General features: G+C 47.6%; 3 non-coding genes across 3 annotated transcripts; all 3 read right to left on the bottom strand.

The window, feature by feature from the left end:
* Window positions 1-677: 677 nt before the first annotated feature.
* Trnat-ggu (transfer RNA threonine (anticodon GGU)) lies at window positions 678-750 on the bottom strand. Its single transcript has one exon. It is a non-coding gene; the product is annotated as a tRNA-Thr (tRNA).
* A 392-nt stretch (window positions 751-1,142) lies between these two features.
* Window positions 1,143-1,215, bottom strand: Trnat-ggu (transfer RNA threonine (anticodon GGU)). Its single transcript has one exon. It is a non-coding gene; the product is annotated as a tRNA-Thr (tRNA).
* Window positions 1,216-1,607: 392 nt separating this feature from the next.
* On the bottom strand, window positions 1,608-1,680 carry Trnat-ggu (transfer RNA threonine (anticodon GGU)). The gene has a single exon. It is a non-coding gene; the product is annotated as a tRNA-Thr (tRNA).
* Between the last annotated feature and the right edge of the window lie 10,339 nt (window positions 1,681-12,019).

The raw sequence follows: 12,019 nt of genomic DNA, 5'->3' as shown, positions 1-12,019 counted from the left end.
ACCCGGAACTCGAGGAAGGCGGCGTCCCACGTCCAGTTGTCCATCGACCGCTTTGACGTAGTCGCCCTCATCGACACGGGAGCCGACTACTCGTAATGAGCGGGTCATCGCGTCTAAGCTGAAGAAAGTTACGACAAGATGGGATGGTCCGCATACACTCACAGCAGGAGGCCATCTCGTAACGCCAAGTGGAACGTGCACATCACGCGACACCATATATATATATATATATATATATATATATATATCGCACCAGACCGGTATTCTGGAGGTCGTGGCTTTGGGTCCCACCCGGTATTTTTTCACCACTTTCTTTCTGACTCAAAAAATTCTTCATCTTTTTCTATGACCTAACGCATTCCCCCCTTTCTTTCCGTGGTTTTCTTGACTGCCAACCCTTATTCTGTCTTAATTAACTGAGCCCCTCATTTCCCATTTCTGATTCCCTATATATATATATGTATATGTATATATATATATATATATGTATATGTATATATATATATATATATATATATATATATATATATATATATATATATATATATATATATATATATATATAGAAAATAAGGGTTGGCAGTCAAGAAAACCTCGGAAAGCAAAGGGGAGGTTGTGGTGAGTCATAGAAAGAGATGAAGAATTTTTTGAGTCGAAAAGAAAGTGGTGAAAAAATGCCCGCCGGGTGGGATCCGAACCCACGACCTCCAGAATACCGGTCTGGTGCGATAACCACTACGCTACCGGCGGGGCTGTTTCCCCAGCACTTTCTCGGGTATTTATGTTAAGGTATTTTTGTTTCCTGCACTTGGGGGTGGTAGCCAGCGCCACTCGGACTACTCGGGGTGAAGGGGACCTTCTTTTTTAACCCCCGGGCCGTGACTCGAGTGTCTACGACATGTCGAGAGTGGTCGACCAGCGTTGAACCCTCTTAAGCTCCCTTTGGCACCAAGACTGCCAGAACAGAGGCCCTCGCTAAGCATATAGCGAATCAGAAAATGGGAAATGAGGGGCTCCGTGAAATAAGACAGAAAATAAGGGTTGGCAGTCAAGAAAACCTCGGAAAGCAAAGGGGAGGTTGTGGTGAGTCATAGAAAGAGATGAAGAATTTTTTGAGTCGAAAAGAAAGTGGTGAAAAAATGCCCGCCGGGTGGGATCCGAACCCACGACCTCCAGAATACCGGTCTGGTGCGATAACCACTACGCTACCGGCGGGGCTGTTTCCCCAGCACTTTCTCGGGTATTTATGTTAAGGTATTTTTGTTTCCTGCACTTGGGGGTGGTAGCCAGCGCCACTCGGACTACTCGGGGTGAAGGGGACCTTCTTTTTTAACCCCCGGGCCGTGACTCGAGTGTCTACGACATGTCGAGAGTGGTCGACCAGCGTTGAACCCTCTTAAGCTCCCTTTGGCACCAAGACTGCCAGAACAGAGGCCCTCGCTAAGCATATAGCGAATCAGAAAATGGGAAATGAGGGGCTCCGTGAAATAAGACAGAAAATAAGGGTTGGCAGTCAAGAAAACCTCGGAAAGCAAAGGGGAGGTTGTGGTGAGTCATAGAAAGAGATGAAGAATTTTTTGAGTCGAAAAGAAAGTGGTGAAAAAATGCCCGCCGGGTGGGATCCGAACCCACGACCTCCAGAATACCGGTCTGGTGCGATAACCACTACGCTACCGGCGGGGCTGTTTCCCCAGCACTTTCTCGGGTATTTATGTTAAGGTATTTTTGTTTCCTGCACTTGGGGGTGGTAGCCAGCGCCACTCGGACTACTCGGGGTGAAGGGGACCTTCTTTTTTAACCCCCGGGCCGTGACTCGAGTGTGTACGACATGTCGAGAGTGGTCGACCAGAGTTGAACCCTCTTAAGCTCCCTTTGGCACCAAGACTGCCAGAACAGAGGCCCTCGCTATGCATGTAGCGAATCAGAATAGGAAATGAGGGGCTCGTTGAAAATAACACAGAATATATATATATATATATATATATATATATATATATATATATATATATATATATATATATATATATATATATATATATATATATATATATATATATATATATATATATATATATGTGGGTGTGTGTGTGTGTGTGTGTGTGTGTGTGTGTGTACTATAGGCGGCACCACGTACCCTGCTGGGTTCGTCATTTTGCCTAACTTCTCCCGCGACGTAATTCTCGGAATGGACTTTTTGACGGCAAACGGCGCAATAATTGATCTGCAGACCAAGTCGATAACTTTTTCCTCCGATAACTCCACGACGCCGCAACCGAACCCCGCTCACGGTGCTGCTGCAAGGATCGCCGACGATCACGTCACCCTGCCACCCCGCGCAAGCTTGATGATCGCCGTCTACTGTGAGGATGCTGCTAATGACATCGACGCTATCATAGAGAGTGACCAAAGGTTGCTTCTCAACCGCGGTGTCTCCGTCGCAAGAGGCATTACTCGCTGAATGCGGATCCAACGTTTTAGTCACCAATTTCACCGAGGAGTACCAGCATATAAACAAGGGCGCTGCAATTGCGTTCCTCGAAGAAATGCAAGAAGCAAGGCAAGTGATGGCACTCGCTAACTTTGAACGCGCCCGCGCAGATACATCCAAGCTGCCGCATCCTTTCGACATGAACCCGGCGCTGCCGCAAGAACATCGGGACAGATTACTGGATTTGCTTGTCGGTACTGCGAGTATTTTTCGTCAAGTTCGAAATTACGTGAGACACCCCTGAATAATAAGCACCGAATAATAACCGAAGATGGAGCACGACCTACCCGACAGTCACCGTACCGCGTCTCTTCACACGAGCGGGTACCCATCCGGACTCAAGTCGACGACATGGTCAGCGACGGCATTACACAGCCACCGAAAAACCCCTGGGCTGCGCCGGTCGTACTGCTGAAGAAAAAAGACGGCACACTGAGGTTCTGCGTTGACTACCGGCGACTGAACAAGATCAACAAAAAGGACGTGTACCCCCTGCCACGAATCGACGACGCCTTCGACCACCTCTGCCACGCGAAGTACTTCTCATCGATGGATCTGAAGACCGGCTACTGGCAAATTGAAGTGGACGAGAGAGAGAGAGAAGACTGCATTTATAAACCCAGACGGCCTAAACGAGTTCAAGGTGATGCCTTTTGGGCTGTGCACGGCGCCAGCAACGTTTCAAAGAGTCATGGACACTGTGCAAGCTGGCCTGAAGTGGCACACTTGCCTCGTATACATCGACGACGTTGTGGTATTCTCCCGGACTTTCGACGAACACCTTGCAAGGTTGGAGTCTGTACTCGAGGCCATTCGTACGTCGGGGTTAACGCTAAAGCCTGAAAAGTGCCGTTTCGCATACGGGGAACTCAAGTTCTTGGGCCACGTCGTCAACGCCGCGGGAGTCCGGCCTGACCCGGCACGAACTTCAGCCATTGCGAACTTCCCAAGGCCGAAAGACAAGAAGGGCTTGCGGAAATTTCTCTGACTGTGCGCTTAATACCGGCGCTTCGTCGCAAACTTCGCACGCATTGCAGAGCCACTCACACGCTTGACGAAAGACAGCACGCCTTTTAGCTGGGAAAACGACCAAGAAAAAGCATTCTGCGAGCTGCAAAAAACACCTGCAAAGCCCGCCCGTGCTCGCTCATTTCGACGAAAACGCCGAAACGGAAATGCACACGGATGCCAGTGATATAGGTTTTGGTTCCGTCCTCGTCCAAAAGCAAAGCGGTTGCGAAAAGGTAATCGCCTATGCCAGCCGTGGTCGGTCGAAGGAGGATTATTCATAGTGGTCAAACAGCGCGCAAAAAACCAGGACAGAAAGAAGAGGACAACAACACGAGCGCTCGTGTTGTTGTCCTCTTCTTTCTGTCCTGGTTTTTTGCGCGCTGTTTCACCACTATGAATCTGTACCAACTGGCCCAGTTCGCGACACTTTTGAAGGAGGAGAAAAACTATGCCCCCGAAAAAGAGTGCCTGGCTATCATATGGGCCATTTCAAAATTTGGCCCATACGTGTATGGTAGACCGTTCAAGGTTGTGACAGACCACCATCCGCTGTGTTGGCTCGCCAATTTGAAGGACCCATCTGGCCGCCTTGGGCGATGGAGCTTGCTCCTGCAGGAATTCGACGTTACAATCGTCTACAAATCCGGCAAGAAACACTCCGACGCCGACTGCCTGTCCCGCGCCCCCGTCGACCCACCACCACAAGACTCCGATGAATACAGCGCGTTCTTCGGAGTCGTTACGGAGAGTGACCTAGCCGCCCAGCAGCGTGCCGACCCCGACTTGCGCGTCATGATCGATTACCTCGAAGGACGCTACGTCGCCGCGCCCAGGGCGTTCAAGAGGAACTTACCAGCAATCACCCACAAGAACTCCGTCTCGTGAAGAAGAATTTCCGCCCCGGAACGAGAAGGAATTACCTTCTTGTCATCCCGGCAGATCTTCGCGACGAAATTTTGGAAGTGTGCCACGACGACCAGTCTTCCGGACATCTCGGCACAGCTCGCACAATTGGAAAAATCAAGGCGAGGTACTACAGGCCGCGCCTTACATCCGACGTCACCCACTACGTCCGGAGCTGCCGTGACTGCCAGCGACGAAAAACGCCGCCGAGGAGACACGCCGGACTTCTGCAGCCGATCGCCGTCCCATCGAGGCCTTTCCAGCAGATTGGAATGGACCTTTTGGGCCCGTTCCCTACGTCACGATCCGAAAACAAGTGGATTGTCTAAGCGACAGACTACATGACACGCTACGCAGAGACCGCCGCTCTTCCGAGGGGGACTGCCCAAGAAGTCGCAAGATTAAGTTGTGCTGCGACATGGAGCCCCTGAAGTTGTAATCAGGGAACGCGGAACGGCCTTTACTGCGGAGCTCATGCAAGGAATATTACGCTACAGCAACACGGAACACCGAAGAACGACGGCCTACCACCCCCAAACGGACAGACTAACGGAACGTTTGAACAAGACGATTGCGGATATGCTGTCCATGTACGTCGATGTTGAACATAAAACCTGGGACGAAGTGCTCCCATATGTCACGTTCGCGTACAACACGGCTACGCAAGAAACTACGCAGATGACACCGTTCGAGCTTGTCTACGGAAGGCGGCCGACTACGATGCTTGACACCATGCTTCCGCACGTAGAAGACGACGACCTCAACGCCGACGTCCAAGGATACCTTCAGCGTGCGGAGGAGGCCCGCCAGCTCGCTCGAGTTCGCACAACGGATCAGCAGCTGGTGGATGCGAGACGCTACAACCTCCGACGCCGAGACGCCGAGTACCACCCAGGGGATCGTGTGTGGGTTTGGACTCCCATCCGACGACGCGGACTGAGTGAGAAGCTTCTACGACGGTATTTCGGACCCTACCAGATTCTACGACGTGCAGGCCAACTTACCTACGAAGTGATCCACTATGGTGATTCCCGCACATCACGACGACGCACGCGACCCAAAGTCGTCCACGTGGTTCGCTTAAGACCTTTCTACGCACGATGACGGATTTTTATTTTTTATTGAGAAGGCTATGATTTTTAAGAACTGTGCTAAACTAAAGGGCAGCGATATTTCCATCGCAAACGATCTGTCGCAGACCACGCTGCAAAAACAACGCAAATTGTGGAAAAGTGCTAAAGAGGAAAGGGCAAGGGGCCTGAAAGTAAAGCTAGTGCGAGACAAAATTACGAATGAAAAAGAAACATTCGTGTGGGATGACGCAAAGGATTGTAGGGTAAAGTTAGACAAGAAAAATTCGCAAAAAGATGATTCAGATTGACGTTGTAACAACGTAGTAGGGCACCTGGTATTAGTCAACATCAATGCGCGCAGTCTAGCAAACAAAACAGAGGACCTCGAGCGCCTTCTTTTTGAATACAACCCTGATATAGTCATCGTAACGGAAACCTAGCTGCGACCAGAAATTAAAGACTGCGAAATCATTCCCCCAGCATATAACATCATACGTAAAGACCGCGATACACGGGGCGGTGGCGTCGCAATCATTTTTAAAGAAAAAGAAAAAGCCGCCCGCCCGCATCTTCCAACGGAGGGAACTCGAGTAAATGCGTCGCATAGGGGTGGTTGTATTGCGTGAAAGTTGCGTAATTGGGTAGTTTGTGGTTACCGTTTGGATGTGGGGAGGGTTTGGAATGCTTAACTTGTTGACGGTACTGTTGCTTCCATCGCTTATACTTCATCTGGAGCCAAACGAAAGGCAAGCAAAGACGCACTTGACTGAAGTTCGAACGCGCGCTCCGCCGCTTATATACACTGCGCGCGCTGTCGAGGGAGAGGAGTATGGGGGAGAGACGCGCATGCGCGCACTTCCGTACACAAGCGCGCGACCTTTGCACGCCCCCCCCCCCCACGCTGTTGTCACGCAGCTGTAACGCCGCTAGCACGCCGCTATCACGTGTACACCTGCTGCTGTTGCTGCTGAGCGCGACGGAGCGCACGGGGTAACTACTGTGCATGCGCGCGCAGACGCGTTCCCCCCGCACCGCCGCAGCTGTTGTTGAGAGTGACGAGGCGCACGGGGCAGCTACGGCGCATGCGCGCGCAGACGCGCTCCTGCCGCACCGCCGCAGCTGTTGTTGAGAGCGAGGAGGGTACGGGGGAGAGACGTGCACCTGCGCCTCGACGTGACGTCATGAGCTGCGGACGCCTATGGACGGAGGAGTTGGCGAGCCTAAGAAATGCTCCGTATTTAAAAGGCTTGTACCAATGCCTAATAGTCCTGATTGTGAAAGTGTCTGGTGTAAAACAGAACTGAGCGGCATGTCTTGTGTTATCGGGGCAGTCTACCGCCCACCGAATGCTCCTCTTTCCTTTCTAAAATCGATCCAAGATTTTTTGTGCGCAAATACCTCTGATAAAAAATTCCCCGCATTGTGAAAGTGGGAATGCACGAATTTGCGCGGTTCGGTAATGTTCGCGGAAGAGAGATCACACACACACACACTACAAAGAAAGAAAGATGCATTTATTCACAGACACCTATTTGTGTTGTCGTTGTACTTGATTGCTAGAGCGGATCTCAGCTTTGAAATTTCGTGTCACTACTCCTTTAAGCGGGTGCATTAGCCCTTCTCACGCCCGATTCCTGGCCAATCCCCCACGTGGGTATGTGCCATGTCAGCGGCCAGGCAGCGCGCGCCCATCTCCCCCCGTTGCCAAGGAAGACGAGGAGATTCCTGGCCAATCCCCCACGTGGGTATGCTATGCGGACATCGCCGGTGGACGCAGGTTCAGGGTCGCTTAAGAAGTGCATTCGCACTTAAAACTCGGTTAATTATCGCAGGTGTTTTCAATCTTCCCGGGATACTTGAAATAAACTCGGCACATTTCAAACACTGCGAAATTTTGTTTGACATAGCATTTACTTATGACCTTACGCAGTGTGTTCAAGGTGTAACTAGGGTAGGGCCTGCTTCAGAATCCACCCTTGATCTTGTATTTTTAGATAGCCGGCTGTCCGAATACGATGTCTCAATTAAAGGAGGTATTTCCGATCATAAGCTGGTTTTGGTTTCTATGAAAAAATTGTTGTCAACCAAACATGGTAAGAGACCAACTATAACTTGCAAAAATTTTTCCAGTGCTGACGATGTTAGTATTCTTGATTATTTAGAATTGTCACTGTACTCCTTCCAAGAGGCGTCTGATGTTAGTATGTTATGGAACCAATTCAAAGATATTATAAACCATTGTTTGCATCACTTTGTTCCTGAACGAGTAAAACCGATTAGAAAATACAATCCCTGGATTAATAGAGACATTATTCATTTAAAACGTAAAATAAAACGAATGAGGAAAAACAAGGCGAGCAATAGGTCTGATCTTAGGGATCTTTCACGTACCCTCAAGCATAAATTGTCAGCCGCTAAGGCAAAATATTACTCAGAAACTCTGACCCAGTTTATGATTAACTGCCCACAGCGATTTTGGCGTCACCTTTCCCCGTCGCAAAGAACGGTCCAATATATTTCAGTCGATGGACATATTACAACTGACGAATCGGAAATAACTCGAAGATTTAACGAATACTTCCACTCTGTTTTTATTCGTTCCGAAAAATCCTCCGTACACGCTTCTCCCACACCCAGCACTTACGAACCGCCTGACACGCCGGAAATTGTCTTATCAGAACAAGGAATATTTTCGCTTTAATTGGCCCTCGATGTAAAGAAGTCAGCCGGACCAGATGGTATTCCGAACGAATTTTTGAAACGGTATGCAGAGTGGGTGGCTAAGTACTTAGAGATAATTTTCACCGCGTCATTAAATCAAAGCCAACTGCCTGATGACTGGCTAACTGCAAGAGTTACACCTGTATACAAAAGTGGGAACAAATATGATATTGAAAACTACAGACGTATTTCATATACCTGCACCTGTTGTAAAATATTGGAACATATACTATCTAGAAGTCTTTTTACCTACCTCGAAAGTTCTAAGTTAATTTTTCCTAACCAGCATGGATGGCTTCAGACGCAAACTGTCAGAGGCAAACTGTCAGACGCAAACTGTCAGACGCAAACTGTCAGACGCAAACTTCAGACGCAAACTGTCAACAGTAACGCAGCTTTTCCAGACAATTCATGATTTCGCTAGCGCATTAAACGATTCAGGTCAAATAGACGCAGTTTGTTTGGATTTATTGAAGGCATTTGATCTCGTACCGCACGCTAAACTTGTAATTAGACTTACTCACTTTGTAGTTAATAAGAACCTTGTTAACTGGATTAAATCATATCTCACGAACAGATCGCAATATGTCGAGATTAAGGGAGTGAAATCAACTCATTTAGAGGTCAAGTCCGGGATACCACAGGGGAGTGTCCTCGGCCCGGTTTTATTTTTGTGCTATATTAATGATCTTACAGATAGTATTGACAAAAAGCTCACAGTTCGTCTGTTTGCGGACGATTGCTTAATTTATTCTAAAATATCCAGTCACAGTGATCAAGTAACTTTGAATTCAGCATTGAAAACAATCCATGAATGGCGCACGAAATGGATATTAAAATTAATTATGACAAAACAGTATTTGTCAGAATAACAAACAAAACTAAAAATGTCCTCTCCTTCAATTACGAGCTCGTTGGAAAGGATTTAAAACGTGTCACTCATTTCAAGTATCTGGGGATCACAATCTCTGAAGATTTTAATTGGAAAACGCATATAAACAAATTATGTTGTTCAGCTGAACAGAAATTGTGGTTCTTGAGAAGGAACCTCAAACTAGCAACTACGCAAGCCAAATTGACTACCTATACAACCACTGTAGAATACGCCTGCATCGTATGGGACCCTTCGCAGAAATACTAAAGTGAAAAAATTGAAAAAATTCAAAGGAGGGCCGCAAGGTTTATTCGATCCAACAACAGGTCAACAGATTCGGTTACTGCCATGCTAAATAAACTACACCTGCCACCTCTCGCAACACGGCGCGGAGTAGCGAGATTAAAGTTTCTTACTTAACGCACCATAACTACTTTAACTTTAACACAGAGCAATATTTGAAACCTCGACTGTCTCGTACACTTAGAAGTAGTCACCCTAACCAATTAATGCCTATAATGACTCGTTTAAATACATTTAAACAATCTTTCCTTCCCAATACAATTGAATACTGGAACAATTTGCCGCCAGAAATTACTAAATCAGATTCCTTAGCGCACTTTGAAAAATTTTTGTTACACTACATAGAAGCCGATAGTGCTGTCTCTTGATGATTTGGCCCTATGGGGTCCGTGCCCATACGGAAGCTATGTGTCGTATCCAGTTTGGCTGAATTGCGCTTGTGTAAGAGTTGCTTATTGTTGTGTACCCTTGTACTTTGTACCTTTGCATTTTGAACCCGTGCACAATGCAGCTGAATACTATACTTGTGCCGCATACTGTTCCGCATACTGTGTCGCACACATTCTGCGTTGCACTCGTGTCTGAGGCCGCAGTTACTGCCTCCATGTTCTCTGTTGTACGTCCACCCTGTACCGGCCCCTGGGCTAACAGTATGAATAAATAAATAAATGAACAAATAAATAAATAAATAAATAAATAAATAAATAAATAAATAAATAAATAAATTCGGACTGTCTCTTATGTTAGCATCGGGTCGATGCACTCGTAGAGGAGGGGTAATGCCGCTAACCATGCATTGGGTTTGTTTATTTATGTATTGCTTTTACCGCCCGGCTGCGCCGGTCTGTGTTATCTGTGTGCCAAGGGAAGCAGGTTGGCGAGTTGGGCGAGTTGGTGTACTTGCATCTTGGGGAACAACTGAGTGTGTGGACACGCTGGTCAGGACCATAGGTACGCATTGTAGGCTTTCAAGTTTGCGTGGCGTGATTGAAGACCTTGTGGCTGAGAACTTGAGGGTTGTTGTCTCTGACAAAGAAGGCTGTTTCGTCGTGATGCCTCGTGAAATGTTTGCACATAAGGCTAGTGAAGCGCTAGATAAGAATTTTGTTCCAGTATCAGAGAATGCGGTAAAAGCAAAGCAGAAGGCATTGGCCCTGCTTGACAGGGTGAATTTAGTGTCGCTAGCTGGTCAAGTGAAGAAAGAACAAATGTTGCTACTTGAAGCCTTTTTTTTCCGCAAAAACCCACAAAATAGGAATACCGTTCCGCACTATTGTCTCCGAGGCTGGGGCGTGGCAGGGGGCTGTTGCCTCGTTCCTTCAAAAGCACTTGTCGTCGCTGTGTTTCCACGACCCCTTTTTGGTGCGCAACTCTGAGGCAATTGCCCGGTTCCTGAAGGAACGACGGATGGGAGGTTTCAAGGCTATTAGCCTCGACGTGGTCGTTCTTTATTACTCCTTAACGCATGATAGGTTGCCTAAAGCAGTTAAGTCATGCATACAGGATGATAATGATGAAATTCGGTTTAGGAATGACTGCGGGGTTTCTGTCGAATCCTTTTTAGAACTCCTGTCGATGTACTTGAAGGCCACTGTTGTAGCCTGGGGAGATAAACAACTAATCCAGCGTAACGGTGTTTGTATTGGTTCCAAGATAGCTCCTGTCTTAAGTAACATTTTTCTTGCCGCTGTAGACAGAGAAGTTCAAAGTGCCTTACGGTGGGTGGTTGAAGTGGTCTTTCGTTTTGTTGATGACTATTTGGTGTTTCTGCCGGGGACCATGGTTAGCCAACGTGGTATGGATGTGTTCAAGGTTTTCACTGAAAACGGAGGAGGCCTACAGTTCACCCTGGAATTATCTAGCAATGATGAACTCCAGTTTCTTGACTTACGGCTTCGCTTTAAGTCAGATCATGTGTGTTTCCTGTGTAAGCCAAGGTAAAAAAAAAACCACTGTTGAATTACAATTCGGGACACTCGAAGCTCATAAAGAACGGAATAGCCGTATCCTGCTTACGTGCGTCATTGACACGTTCCTGTTCTGATTCAGTCTGTGAGGCTTTTCATGGTCAGGTTTCTAGGCTTAAAGAGGCAGGTTTTCCTGGCAACACTCAGGATGACGGCAGATAAACTGGTAAGGCTGCTAAAAAAGCAGGGAGGCGCTGGAGAGGCTGGGTCCTGAAGGGAAAGGAGCAAAACGTTTGCGGTTTTGCCCTACGTACACAGGATGTCGCATGGGCTGAAAAAGGTAGCAGCACGGTTTGGGGTGGACGTAGTGTTTTCTTCCCCAGTTAAATTAAATAGCGTTTGTCCGGCCGTCCAGCGGCGTGCTGAAAATGAGCTGGGAAAGAAGAAAAGTGCGTGTGCAGTAAATCATGTATCACCCTTTGTACCGTGCTCTGTGGCTGTTGTTTGCAAGATTCCTTTATCTTGCGGAAAAGTGTATGTTGGTCAGACAGGTCGCTGCTTAAACGTTCGATTATTGGAGCATCGCAACAAGCTTAAAAATATGATTACGCACGTCTGGCCGAACATTGCCGCACGTGTAAGCACCATTGCTATCCGCTTTTCCGCGAGACTGATATCCTGTTTAAGCATAAAGACAGGCGTACTAGAGAGTTGATGGAATCATACTACATCAGAAAGT

This window comes from Haemaphysalis longicornis, unplaced genomic scaffold (genome assembly GCF_048455015.1).
Source record: "Haemaphysalis longicornis isolate Haplotype H1 unplaced genomic scaffold, Haemaphysalis longicornis Haplotype H1 scaffold_9, whole genome shotgun sequence".
NCBI lineage: Eukaryota > Metazoa > Arthropoda > Arachnida > Ixodida > Ixodidae > Haemaphysalis > Haemaphysalis longicornis.
The sequence above is the reverse complement of the archived record's forward strand: the minus strand, read 5'-3'. Positions and strand labels throughout refer to the sequence as shown.